Source organism: Vombatus ursinus, unplaced genomic scaffold (assembly GCF_900497805.2).
Source record: "Vombatus ursinus unplaced genomic scaffold, bare-nosed wombat genome assembly UNPS02014812.1, whole genome shotgun sequence".
Classification (NCBI taxonomy): domain Eukaryota; kingdom Metazoa; phylum Chordata; class Mammalia; order Diprotodontia; family Vombatidae; genus Vombatus; species Vombatus ursinus.
This window is the reverse complement of record NW_020954590.1, coordinates 13,079,576-13,092,125: the sequence shown is the minus strand read 5'-3', so window position 1 is coordinate 13,092,125 and position 12,550 is coordinate 13,079,576. Positions and strand designations below refer to the sequence as shown.

At 39.1% G+C, this 12,550-nt stretch overlaps 1 pseudogene; it reads left to right on the top strand.

Annotated features, from left to right (window-relative positions):
- Positions 1-1,647: 1,647 nt before the first annotated feature.
- On the top strand, positions 1,648-11,274 carry LOC114053842 (annotated as a pseudogene).
- The last annotated feature ends 1,276 nt before the right edge of the window (positions 11,275-12,550 follow it).

Genomic DNA, 12,550 nt, shown 5'->3' with positions numbered 1-12,550 from the left:
AAGTTCAAGCTAATGCTTATCATGTTATTTGGGTATTTCAGGCAAAAATAAAGAAAATTGAAGCACGCTTTCTCTGAGAGACATCTTTCTGAATATTGCCTATTTATTTTTGTAACATTTGCCATTTTAAAATGTTGGGAATTTGTACAGTAATAAAGGAGAACAAGAGGAGATACCTTTCACAGCTATAGCTAGAGGGGAATTCTTTTTCTGAAATGGGGTTATTTAAGTGTTTTATTTCCTGTTCTCTTAATCTGGGCAATTTATATTTTTGTAAATAGTCATCCATTTCATTAAGATTGTCAAATTTATTTGCATACAGTTGGGCAAAATAGTTCCTAATTATTGTTTCAATTTCCTCTTCATTGGTGGTGAATTCACCCTTCTCATTTTTGATACTGGTAATTTGGTTTTCTTCTTTCTTTTTTTTAAATCAAATTAACCAAAGGTTTATCTATTTTATTGGTTTTTTCTCATAAAACCAGCTCTTAGTTTATTTATTAGTTCAATAATTTTCTTAATTTCAATTTTATTAATCTCTCCTTTGGTTTTCAGTATTTCTAATTTGGTATTTAATTGGGAATTTTTAATTTGTTCTTTTTCTAACTTTTCTAGTTGCATGCCCAATTCATTGATCCCCTCTTTCTCTAGAGGGGAATTCTTAATCAAATAAGGTTTAAAGGAAAATTTTAAAACAACAAAATATACATATCCAGCCCTTTCCTCTCCCGAGCTCTAGTCTCCAAGAGCCTACTTAACATATCCAACTGGACTTCCTACAGGCGTCTGAAATTCCAACGTGTCCAAAACAGAGTTCATTATGTTTCCTCCTAAATCCCACTGCCTTTCTTAATTCTGTCAAGGACACTACTAGTCTTCCAGCCAATGAGATTTACAATCAAAGCAGGAATCTTTAACTTTTTACTCCCATTCATTCATATTCCCTCCCCCCAATCCTTGCCATATCCAATCAATTTCCAAGTCTTGCTTTGTTTTTAAATTTAAGTTAGCATTTTTCAATGAACAAAAGTCTACTTTCTTTCCCTCCAACCTCCCCCATGGGGGCAGCTAGGTGGCTTAGTGAATAGAGTGTTGGGCCTGGAGTCATGAAGACCAGAGTTCCAGTTTGGTTTTGGACACTTACTAGCTGTGTGACCCTGGGCAAGTCACTTAACCCTGTTTGCCTCAATTTCCTCATCTGTAAAATGAACTGGAGAAGGAAATGACAAAACATTCCAGCATCTTTGCCAAGAAAACCCCAAACTGGGGGAGGGGAGGGATTCTAGGAAGATGGCAGAGTAGGTCTGAAAATTCCAAGCTCACCAGACAAAACAGCCCCTCAGGGTGAACATAGAGGGGCAAAAATAAATACGAGTTGCGGCAGAGCAGTGGTCCTCTTGGGACAACTGGAGAAGACCTGAGGAAAGACCCCAGGGACAGAGGTGGCCTGAGTGAAGTGCAACACCTTCAGGCTATCTCCACTGAAACACCAAACAATAAGCCCCGGGGGCTTGGTTAGGAGGTAGCCTCAGCCTCAGCCATAGAAATTCTCACCTCACAAACAGTGTGGGGAGTAAACATCTGAGCAGGGGAGGATTGAAGGACCCTCTGCTGAAGAGAGATGCCAGACCCTGCTGAGCTGCCGAGATGCAGTCCTGTGCTGCGGCTGAAGGCAAGAAGGAACTAGAATTCCCCTGGTGAGTGTAGAAGCAGTGGGGCAGAATGCTGCTGGCTGTGGGCACTTGCAGGAGAGCTGAGTTCCTGCTTTTGGTTCCAGACCAGAGGGCAGAACTGAAGGTTACATCCATTGGAGGGTCCTCAGGTAGCAAGAGCATTTCTAGCATAGTATGGCTGGGGGCCCTAGCTGTGGTTTGGAGGGGGAGAGGAATGCTGAGGTTGGACCCTGGATAGAGCTCAGAAAATAACAGTAAAAAGAACCTGAGGCCAGAGGCACCATCCCCCACACCCCAGGACTGGAGGCAATTATAATAACAAGCTGCTAAAAATAAAAATTTTTAAAAAGTAAAAATGAGTAAGAAAAAGAGAAAGAACCCAACCATAGTCAGCTACTATGGGGATACAGAAGATCTGGGTTTCACATTTAGAGGAGGATACTGAAATTTTAAAAAAGCCTCTCCTACCCCAAAGAACAATGTCAAATGGTCATGCGCTCAAAAAGAGTTGTTTGAAGAACTTAAAAAGGACTTTAAAGATCAAATAAGAAAGATTGAGGGAAAATTAGAAAAAAAAAATAAGAACAATCCAAGAAAACCAAGAAAATTATGAAAAGAAAGTCAACCAACTGGGAAAAAAAGATCCAGTCTTAAGGAAAACAATAACTCCTTGAAAACTAGAATTGGGCAAGAAGAAGAGAATGACATTATAAGATACCAAAAAATAATAAAAACAAAATGAAAAGAATGAAAAAATAGAAGAGAATGTGAAACATCTCACAAGAAAAATAACTAGAGAACCAATCAAGGAGAAAAAATGTAAAAATTATCATACTACCTGAAAGCTAATAAAAAAAATAAGCTTGATACAATATTATAAGAAATAATAAAAGAAAATTGACCTGAAGTTTTAGAACAAAATGGGAAAGTAGAAATAGAAAAAAAAAATCTACTGATCACCACCTAAAAGAGATCTAAGGATGAAAACCTACAAGAACATCATAGCCAAGTTGGAAAACCACCAAGTTAAGGAGAAAATATTATGAACAAGAAGAAAAAAAAAATCAATTCAAATACTGTGGAGCCACAATCAGAATTACACAAGAGCTAGCAGTTGCTATACTAAAAGACCACAGGTCTTGGAATACTATATATTGAAGAGCAAAAGAACTGGGATTGCAGCCAAAAATAACTTACTCAGCAAAGTTAAGTATAACCCTGAATGATAAAAAATGAACATTCAGTGAATTGGCAGACTTTCAGGTTTTTGTTGTAAAAAGATCAGAACTTAATGGAAAATTTGACATATAAGAGCCAGGATAAATATAAGGTAAACATCAAAAACCAAGTATAAGGGATTCAATAAGGTCAAACTGTATACTTTTTCCATGTAGAAACGTTATTAGTAGTCTTTTTTTTTTATTCCTTTTTGGTGAGGCAATTGACGTTAAGTGACTTGCCCACCGTCACATAGCTAGTAAGTCTCAAGTGTCTGAGGTCACATTTGAACTCATGTCGTCCTGACTCCAAGGCCAGAGCTCTATCTACTGTGACACCTAGCTGCCCCTTGTTATCAGTATTCTTAAGGCTGTCATTAGTACTTGGGCCATTCAAAAGAAAGGTTGGGGTGTAGCTGAGTATGATGGGGTGATTCTAAAAAGCAAAATTGTGTAGGAAAAGGTAAAAAGAGCAATTATGAGGTTTGAGAGGAAAAACTGATCTAGAGGAAACAGGTTGGGGTAGAGGGCTGGTTGTGCTGGAACCCTATTCTCATCAGATCAAGTTTAAAGACGTAGCAACTCATTAACATACACACACACACACACACACACACATAAAATACATACACAGAGATTTGTGTCTAATAGTAGCCATCTCGAAATTGTGGGTGGCGGGGGAGGAAAAAAAAGAAAATTACATGATAACTTTGTTGTATATTTGAAAGGAATAGCAAGTTGTACATGATGAATCTGCAATTTCAGGTGCAATCCTGTTTTTGTATTCCACTTTGTTATGGAAATACTTATTTTATTTCTTATTTTCTGAATAAAATAAATAAATTAAAAAAAAAAAGAAAAGATAATCCCAAATGAGGTCATGAAGAGTCAGATATGACTGAAAAACGACTAAACAACAACAAACCGCTTCCATCCATCCATTGAAAAAAAAAGAAAGAAACAAAGACAAAATCCTTGTAACAAATGCTCATAGATACCCACGCTAGTATTTCCATACAACTGTAGAACTGATCATCTGGAAGCACAGATGTGACTAACTCCTGAAAAGCCTCAGTAGCTCCCTATTGCCTTTAGGCAACAAATCCCTCTGGTGTTAAAAAATCTTTCTTCATCTGGCCCCTACCTTCTTTTTCAGGCTGATTACACATTACTCCCCCTCAGGCACAAATGACTTACTTGCTGTCCCCCATATGACATTTGCTGCATCCAGCTTTTCCCCTATGCCTGGAATACTTTCCCTTATCACCTCTACCTCTCGGAACCTAGCTCCCTTCAAGGTTTTGCTCAAGGCCATGTCCTTTAAGAAGTCTTTACTGATTTCCCCAGTCGTTAATACCTCCTCTTCATCAAATCACTGTCTACTTATTGTGTATGTCTGTACACCAAAATATATCTTGCATCTATTTATCTGTGAATATGTTGAATTCTTGTAACACAGTGGTTCTCAAACTTTTTAGTCATAGGAACCCTTTACATCCTTGAAAAAAAATTGTTGAGGTTCTTTTAAGCCCTCTATTGAGAGCTTTTTAAAAAAAATATAGGGGTTAGATCTATTAATATTTAACATATCAGAAATTAAAACATCTTAATATTATTGTGAAAATAGTTTTGACCTCATAGACATCCTGAAAGTGTAGTCCTTGGACAACTCTTTGAGAACTACTGCCTCGTAGAATATAAATTCCTTGAGGCCAGGGACCCTCATTTTTGTATTTGGATTCCCAGCCAAGCACAGTGCCTGGCACATAGTAATTACCTTAAATACTTGTTGGTTGATTGATTGACAATTTCAATTACATAACAATTAAAAGATTTTACAAAATAAAATGAATGAGAATAAATAGAGAAACTGTTCAGTGGGTAAAACAGAAAAAAACAACAACATAGGATTGATATACTCAGACCTATGCTTTAATTAATGTCAATCAAAGGGCACTGGATATGAAGTCTCAGGACCTCAGTTGGAATTCTACTTCCCTTTTCTATCTGTGTGACCTTGGGCAAGACACTTAACCTCAGTTTCCTCAACTATAAAATGAAGGGGTTGGAGTAGGTGGCCCTCAGTTCCTCTTTGATTCTAAATCTATTGTTTTTGGTCCTATGATCTGTGAATAAAGTCCGATATTTAAGATATATAGGGAATTGTGATCACATTTGATAATGATGAGAAGCAGTAGGAGTGGATATGGAATGAGCCTCGAAATCAGGAAGTCCTGTGTTCAGGTTCTGCCTTTGGTACATACTGACTGTGTGACCCAAGCAGCACTTTAAAAGTTGAACAACTGTTGCTGATGTGCATGGGTAGCAGAGGATTCCTTACTGGGAGTTCCTTTTACCAATGATTATATGTTGTTGTTGTTGTTGTTTGTTGTTGTTCAGTCATTTCAGTAGTGCCTGACTCTTCATGACCCCATGTGGGGTTTTCTTGGCAGAGATACCGGAATGATTTGCCATTTCCTCCTCCAGCTCATTTTACAGATGAGGAAGATAAGGCAAACAGGGTTAAGTGACTTGAAAAGTGAAATGAAAAAAATCCCAAAAGTAAGTCAGATTCTAGGCAGTCCTAATGATCAAGATTGGGCTCAGAGAACAGGTAATGAAACACACATCTTGGCTCTTAATAGAGATGGGAAAGGGACTCAGGGAATATTGCATACAGAAACAGACACCATCAATATGGAGGTAGTTTTAACTTAATTGTTTTTCTCCGTTTTGTGGGGAGGGACTGGTGAACTATCTGAAAATGACTGCAGTAAAAACAAAAACCATAAACAGACATTTTTTTTTAAAGTAATGAAAATAAATTACACCCAAACTGTTTTCTGGAGGAATTAAAAAAAGGCAATAATAGTAGCTCACATTTATATGATGCTTTAAAATTCACAAAAGGTTTTCCTCACAAGCACCTGTGAGGTAAGCTAGTGTCATTGCCCCCATTTTATAGATCAAGAAACTGAGGTTCAGAGAGAAATACTGGACCATGGTCACACGGCTAATAATGTCAGAGCCAGGATTTGAACCTCCTGACTCCAAATGCAGGTTCTTTCCACTACACTAAGCTACTTTGGTACTTTAAAGTGACAGTAGAATTAATTTAGAATTTGTGGTTGCCAGACTTCACAGGAGTGAAAATACTCATATTCTTCATATGTATTTATCAATAAGTTATTACTACAGAGAGCAAAATAGATGCACTCTGCAGTTTTAAATATCTTTTAATATTCTAAGTCTCATAGTCATCAGTGTGACCGTTCCTTCCACTGGCGCAGATCAACTCTATCCCCTCTCATTGTATATAATTCTTGTCCATGTCGCTCTCCTTAAAGAATTTACCCCATTGCTCTAGAAGCCCACCTTTAGGTCTTTAAACATTCCTGAACACTGCAGTAACATTCGGGCTATCAGCCTTCTACTATCCTGTGCTCTTGTTCCATGACTAGCTCACCTCCTTTCCCACTTCCCTAACAATATCTTTTACATCATTTCTTGTATGTGAGTCATCATTGGTGATACTTATAACCTATTTCCATAATTTCTTAAACCAACCAAGACTTTTAGGTATACAAAGACATCTTGCAGCCAGCTACAAGGCACCTAAATAAACTGGCTGATCCACTTCTCAATCTCTAAATATAACACTATGACATCCATCTATTTCCTTATTTTACTGACAAATTTGGGACACAGTCAAAGGCTTTGCCGAAGAAATGTTAGGTGATATCTACATTTGCTTGATTTATTAGCTGAAGGAGGAAACTGAGAGTAGTAATTTGTTACATATACAGGAACACTGTGTAATGTTTATGTTAATATATAGCCAGAATGTTTCCCATTGATTAGCCATTCGCTGTAGGACTTAATGATTGACAGTAGGCACAGATTTCTGTGCTCTATTCCCTCTCTGGGAGAAATCACCTAAGTCACCAAACACTCCATCTTCTTGATAAGCAGCGAGACATGACAGCCAAGGGCAACCCTGCCTTAGAATATAAACTCATTCTAAAAATCTTATAGAGCATAATGGTGAAACCATTTAACTTGATAAAAATAGAAACCTGAGACCAAACTCTGGTCCCTGTGTATAGCACAGGACACTTCCCACTCCTATCAGAGGTGCCACCATGTAGAGGAAATGGCAGAGTTTCTTGGTCCAAGAGAGAACAATAATTAGGAGGAATGGTGGAGATGCAAGATGGCCTGACTTCCTGGTTTGAACCATAGAGAGACAGTGATAGAGGCACAGTTCATTGTGCATGCTCTCACCTCCCAGGACCAAGAAGAGACCGGGAGGGACAGTGGAGGGACCTCTTAATTATATAGTTCAGAACGGTGAGAGCTATTTGACTCCTGGCTGGAGAAGGGGGGATTTCCAGGATAGTGTCAAGGTTCTGAGATATTACAACACAGCCTTCTAGAGAGAAGGAGAGTTTCTATATAGCGCAAGACTTTTAGAGAAAAGAAGATCATGCATGTGGTCTTCTGAGCTAGAGGAACAGTAGAGAAGCTGAACCATGATGTGGAAGGAGCAAAAAAACCCCATCAAAAACCAAAAAATCTGGATTTACCCTCCATTCATCTTCCTGAGTTCAAATCCAGCCTCAGACACTTATTAGTTATGTGAGCCTGGGCAAGTCACTTAATCCTGTTTGCCTCAGTTTCCTCATCTGTAAAATGAGCTGAAAAAGGAAATGGAAAACCACTCCAGTATCTTTGCCAAGAAAAACCCAAATAAGGTCATGAAGAGTTGGACACAACTGCACACATATTCAAACTTATCTCTGTGTCTACTTTGTTGGATGCAACTGGTACTTTAGGGCTTTCTTACATATTTTATTTCTTTGTGGGATTTTCTGGAGCAGATTGCTTTTTACTATTTGCCTTTTGTTCATTTCACTGTCAGCATCCTTCCCAGGTGAGTTTGAAAAAACAAGTGTCTTTGATTTGGAAATCATTCTGGTCCTGAGACTTCACATTCTGTTGCCCTAATTTTTCAGAAAAAAAAAGTAAGGCCATGAGAGATGCTATAGGTCATAGAAGCAATGAGTGGCAGAGCTGGGATTTAAGTTTTACTTCCTCTAACTTTAGATGCTGTGACAACAATCTCTGTACTGTTCTTTGCCCATGACAGTGCATCTCCAACACTGGCACTTTCATTAGCTATCCTCTATTCCTGGAAGTCTCTCCCTCCTCATCGTCATCTCCTGGCTTACCAGGCTTCCTTCAAGCCTCAATTAAAATCTCACTCCCTGCAAGAAGCGTTTCCTGGTCCTCCTTAATCATAGTGCCTTCCCTTCTGATTTATCTTCAAATGTTTCTGTACATATCTTGTTTGTACATAGTCATTTGCATGCAATTTGCTATTAAATTCCTAACAGAACCTTCTATTGCTGCCAGATAAGCAGCCTTCTCTAGTGGTTGTCACAATTAATTAGATATTTATTAGGCACCTGCCATAAGTAAAGTATTTTTAGGTGCTCTGAAAAATAAAAAGAATTGTAGGTCATGGCCCCCATAAGTAACAAACAGCCTGTTGTTACTGTTGTTTAGTCATGTCCAACTCTTTGGGGTTTTCTTGGCAAAGGGACTGGAATGATTTGCCATTTTCTCTTCCAGCTCATTTTATAGATTAGGAAACTGAGGCAAACAGAGTCAAGTGACTTTCCTCCGGGTCACACAGCTAGTAAGTGTCTGAGTCCAGATTGGAACTCAGGTCTTCCTGACTCCAGGCCCAGCACTCTATTCATTGTGCCACCTAGATGTCCCAATATACAGCCTAGTAGCAGGTAAGACTCCAAGGCAGGTCTTCCTGACTCCAAGTCCCAAACTTCATCCCCTGTATCACCTAGCTGCCCTATGTTTACGATGTCTATGTCTATCCAATTCAAAACGTCCAATAGGCAATTGGAAATGTAAGACTGGAAGTTAGGAGAGAGGTTAGGTCTGGATAAATATATCTAGGAATTATCTGCATAGAGATGATAATTGAATTCATGGGAATTGACAAGATCATCAAGTGAAATAGTATAGAGGCTCAGGAGAAAGGCTTGGTGTGTACCCATGGTTACTGGGCTCAACCACTAACATAGTCAGAAAATAGTAAGAGGTAAAGATAGAGACGTCCCACTCAGTGAGGCTTCTGCCAAAGTCCTGTTTGGAGAAGAGGGTACAAAGGAAGAATCCCTGTTGCCAAGACCCTGGTAGGAAAAAAGAAGAAAGTGGACAAATTTCTAATGTGCATCCATGTGGTATCAGATGAATATTAATAGCTATATTCAATAGCCCTGGAGGACACTCAGATCTGTACCAACAAATGCATGGTAAAGAGTTGTGGCAAGGATGATCTTCATGTCTACGTGAGACTGGACTTCATTCTTTTCATGTCATCATGCTGATAGCCTCCAGATTGTCATGAAAGGAGCCTTTAGGAAGCCCCAGGACATTGAAACCCATGTACTCATTGATCAGGTCATCATATCCATTTACACTAAAGTCCAACATGAAGAGCTAGGTAATGCAGAAGATAAAGCATGGGGCCTGGAATCAGGAAGTCCTGAGTTCAAATTTGGCCTCAGACACTTACTAGCTGTATGACCTGGGCAAGTCACTTAACCTCTATTTGTCTCAGTGTCCTCAGTGTAAAATGATGATAATAATAACATCTACTTCCATTAGATTATAAACTCTTGAGGGCAGGGACTGTTTTTTGCCTTTTTTTTTTGTATCCCCAGCACTTAGCATAGTGCCTGGCATATTGTAGGTGCTTAATAAATATTTACTGATTGATTGATTACCTATGAGTGTTGTTTTGAGGATCAAATGAAATAATAATAATAACAATAGTAATAGCTAACATTTCTACTGGCACTTATGATGTGCCAGGCACTCACTTGAGATAATATTTGTAAAGCACTTAGCACAATGCCTGGAACAGAGTAGGCACTATATCAATGCTTATTACCTTACCTTTCCCTTTCTCCCATTTATTCTTTGTCCAGGGCCAAGTTCAAGTACCCTGGATGCCGGAAGATCCACTTCTACAAGAAGTGGGGAATCACCAAGTTCATAGTTGACAAGTTTGAGGATATTTGAGAAGAAACTCATTCCTGATGGTTTTGGAATTGAGTACATCCCCATTCTGGGCTCCACTCATGAAATGTCAGCTGTGACATCTACCATAAGCACAGATCAAACTGTATGCTACTAAAAGAAAAGAATGGAACAATGGAAAGCCTTAAATGTTTCACAGTGGAGACTGACTCATCTTGTAAGCAAAGGGAGCTGTGAGCAGAAAAGTGTCATGGAGAAAAAGGTATTTTAGGAAAACAGATCTGACAATATGCAAGATAGATTGGTCAGTACAAAGACAGAGCAAAGAGAGCAGTTAGAAATATATCACAATAGCTCAGGCATGAGGTAATAAGTCTGAACTAAAGTGATATCAATCAAAATGAAAAGAAAGTGTTGGATATAAGACACATTATAAAGGATGAATCAGTAGAACTTGCTGCTTTATATAATGCAAAGAAGGGGGAGGAATCAGAAAGCACTGAGGGGTTGAGCCAAATTGTCATTAAATGATGATAGGTGACATTTATATAGCATTTTAAGTTCCATAAAGCACTTAACATACTTTATCACAAGTTGGGAGAAGGGAAGATGATGCACTTGGTCTCAGACATGTCAAATTTGAAACATCAGAGGAAATGTCAGTAGCATCCTTATGGCAGCATCCCATGGAAATGTTCTGGAAGCAGGGCATATCACAGTAGCATAGATTTAGAGTTCTATGGGACCTTAGAGGCTAGAACTTAAGAGAGCAGTCAGCACCAGCTAGATGCCTCGTGTTTTTTCTTTTAGACTTTAGTGTAAATGGATATGATGATCTGACCAATGTGTACATGGGCTTCAAGGCCCTGGGGCTTCCCAAAGGCTCCTTTCATGACAATAAGGAGGCTATCAGTATAGGGCATGATGACATGAAAAGAATGAAGTCCAGTCTCATGTAGAGGTCAGAGGTTCATTGAGAGGTGATAAATGAAACTGTAAAAATTAGTAAGATCTTTGAGTGTCAAAAGAGAAAATGAGGACTAATAAAACCTGGTATATGTCCATCTTGAGGGGTTCCCTTCCTCTACTGCTAGTTCCTTTCCTCTGAGAATACTTCTCAGATACAACTGTACATATCTTGTGTGTGTGTGTGTGTGTGTGTGTGTGTGTGTGTGTGTGTGTGTGTAATGTATAAGGTATTCAGGAGGACTAACAGTTCTGGTGTGAGGGTTTGCTGAGCCCTTTTCAGGGCTGCTTATCCATCTTTGGTCCACCTGATCCACCCAACTGTCACCTGTGGCTCCAAGAAGCTGTAGCATGCACAGTGGCCACAACCTGATAACATCTTGGCAGACAGTCTAAACCTGGTTGAGGGTAATCAACAGGCCTCAAACCTGTGGGTAAATTAGGGAGATTCCCACCTCAACCATGTGAAGATTTTCCTCAGGGGAATGGGAGGATGAGAGTAATTTGTTCTAACAGCAATGAAGGCAACTGAAGTATGAGCTCTGGAGTGCTTGGAGCTTGGTAAGACAACAAAGATGCCAAGGTCATTCACTGAATCCTGGGCCATTGCCAGTCATCCTGACCTTTGTCCTGCCACTGGCCTTAGATGACTTTGGAAGAGAGTGTGAGGCTGATGACTTTGTGCATCTCTGCCTCACTTGAACCCAATTCACCCATAAGTCGAGACATCACCCTGTAATGTCATTGGTCCTCTTTAAAAAGGAAGGATGAACAGCTACAACATGTAATCTTCCCCCTTAGATTGTGAGCTCCTTGAGGCTTTTTTTGCTTTTCTTTGTGTCCCTAACACTTAGCACAGTGCCTGACATATAGTAGGCACTTAATAAATGCCTGTTGATGATTATGATATCTTATTTCTAGACGTACTTTTTACAATTTTTAGTTTCTTTTCTCCACTTTTCTCATCATTTTTTCCCTTTGAACATTCCTAGTCTTTTTACCTATTATAAAGTCTGGAGGAGGAAAGTAAGCTCTAGTGAGAGCCATTAGCAGTATAAGAGAAGGAAAGCAGCCAACTTTTGGGGAACCACTTCCATCAGTAGAAAGTATTGCCCTAGAGTCCTTGTGGGCCCACATCACTTCCTAAGAGTCTGCAGCAGAGAGCCAAAGTCTAGATGAAAAGTGAAATAGATTAGAGGATGTCAACCATAAGGCATCATGGGGTTTTGGACTACATTGATTCCACGTGTTATAGCTAACAATTATTGGACTTCTTTCTTTCAGTAAACCATCCTTCAGGCACATGATGGCCTGCATTTTAGGAAGTTTAAATGGGGAAGGGGGGGAGTTGGTATGGGCTTACTTGACTGTCCTGTGGAAAGATTTTCCAAGTTTCTGGGTGATGAAGAGCTCAATTCAGGAGAAATATGATATCCTTGAAAGGTAAATGGGATCCCTTGTGTCACGGGGATCTTTGACAAAAAGCTTATACATGCACATACATACACATAAAGGTATGTGTATAAACATGCACATGCTGGAAATATTCAAATGAGTTCACTACACAGCTGTAATTACAATATTATGCCCTCGAGTTAACTGTTCCTTTCAGTTAATATATTCCCT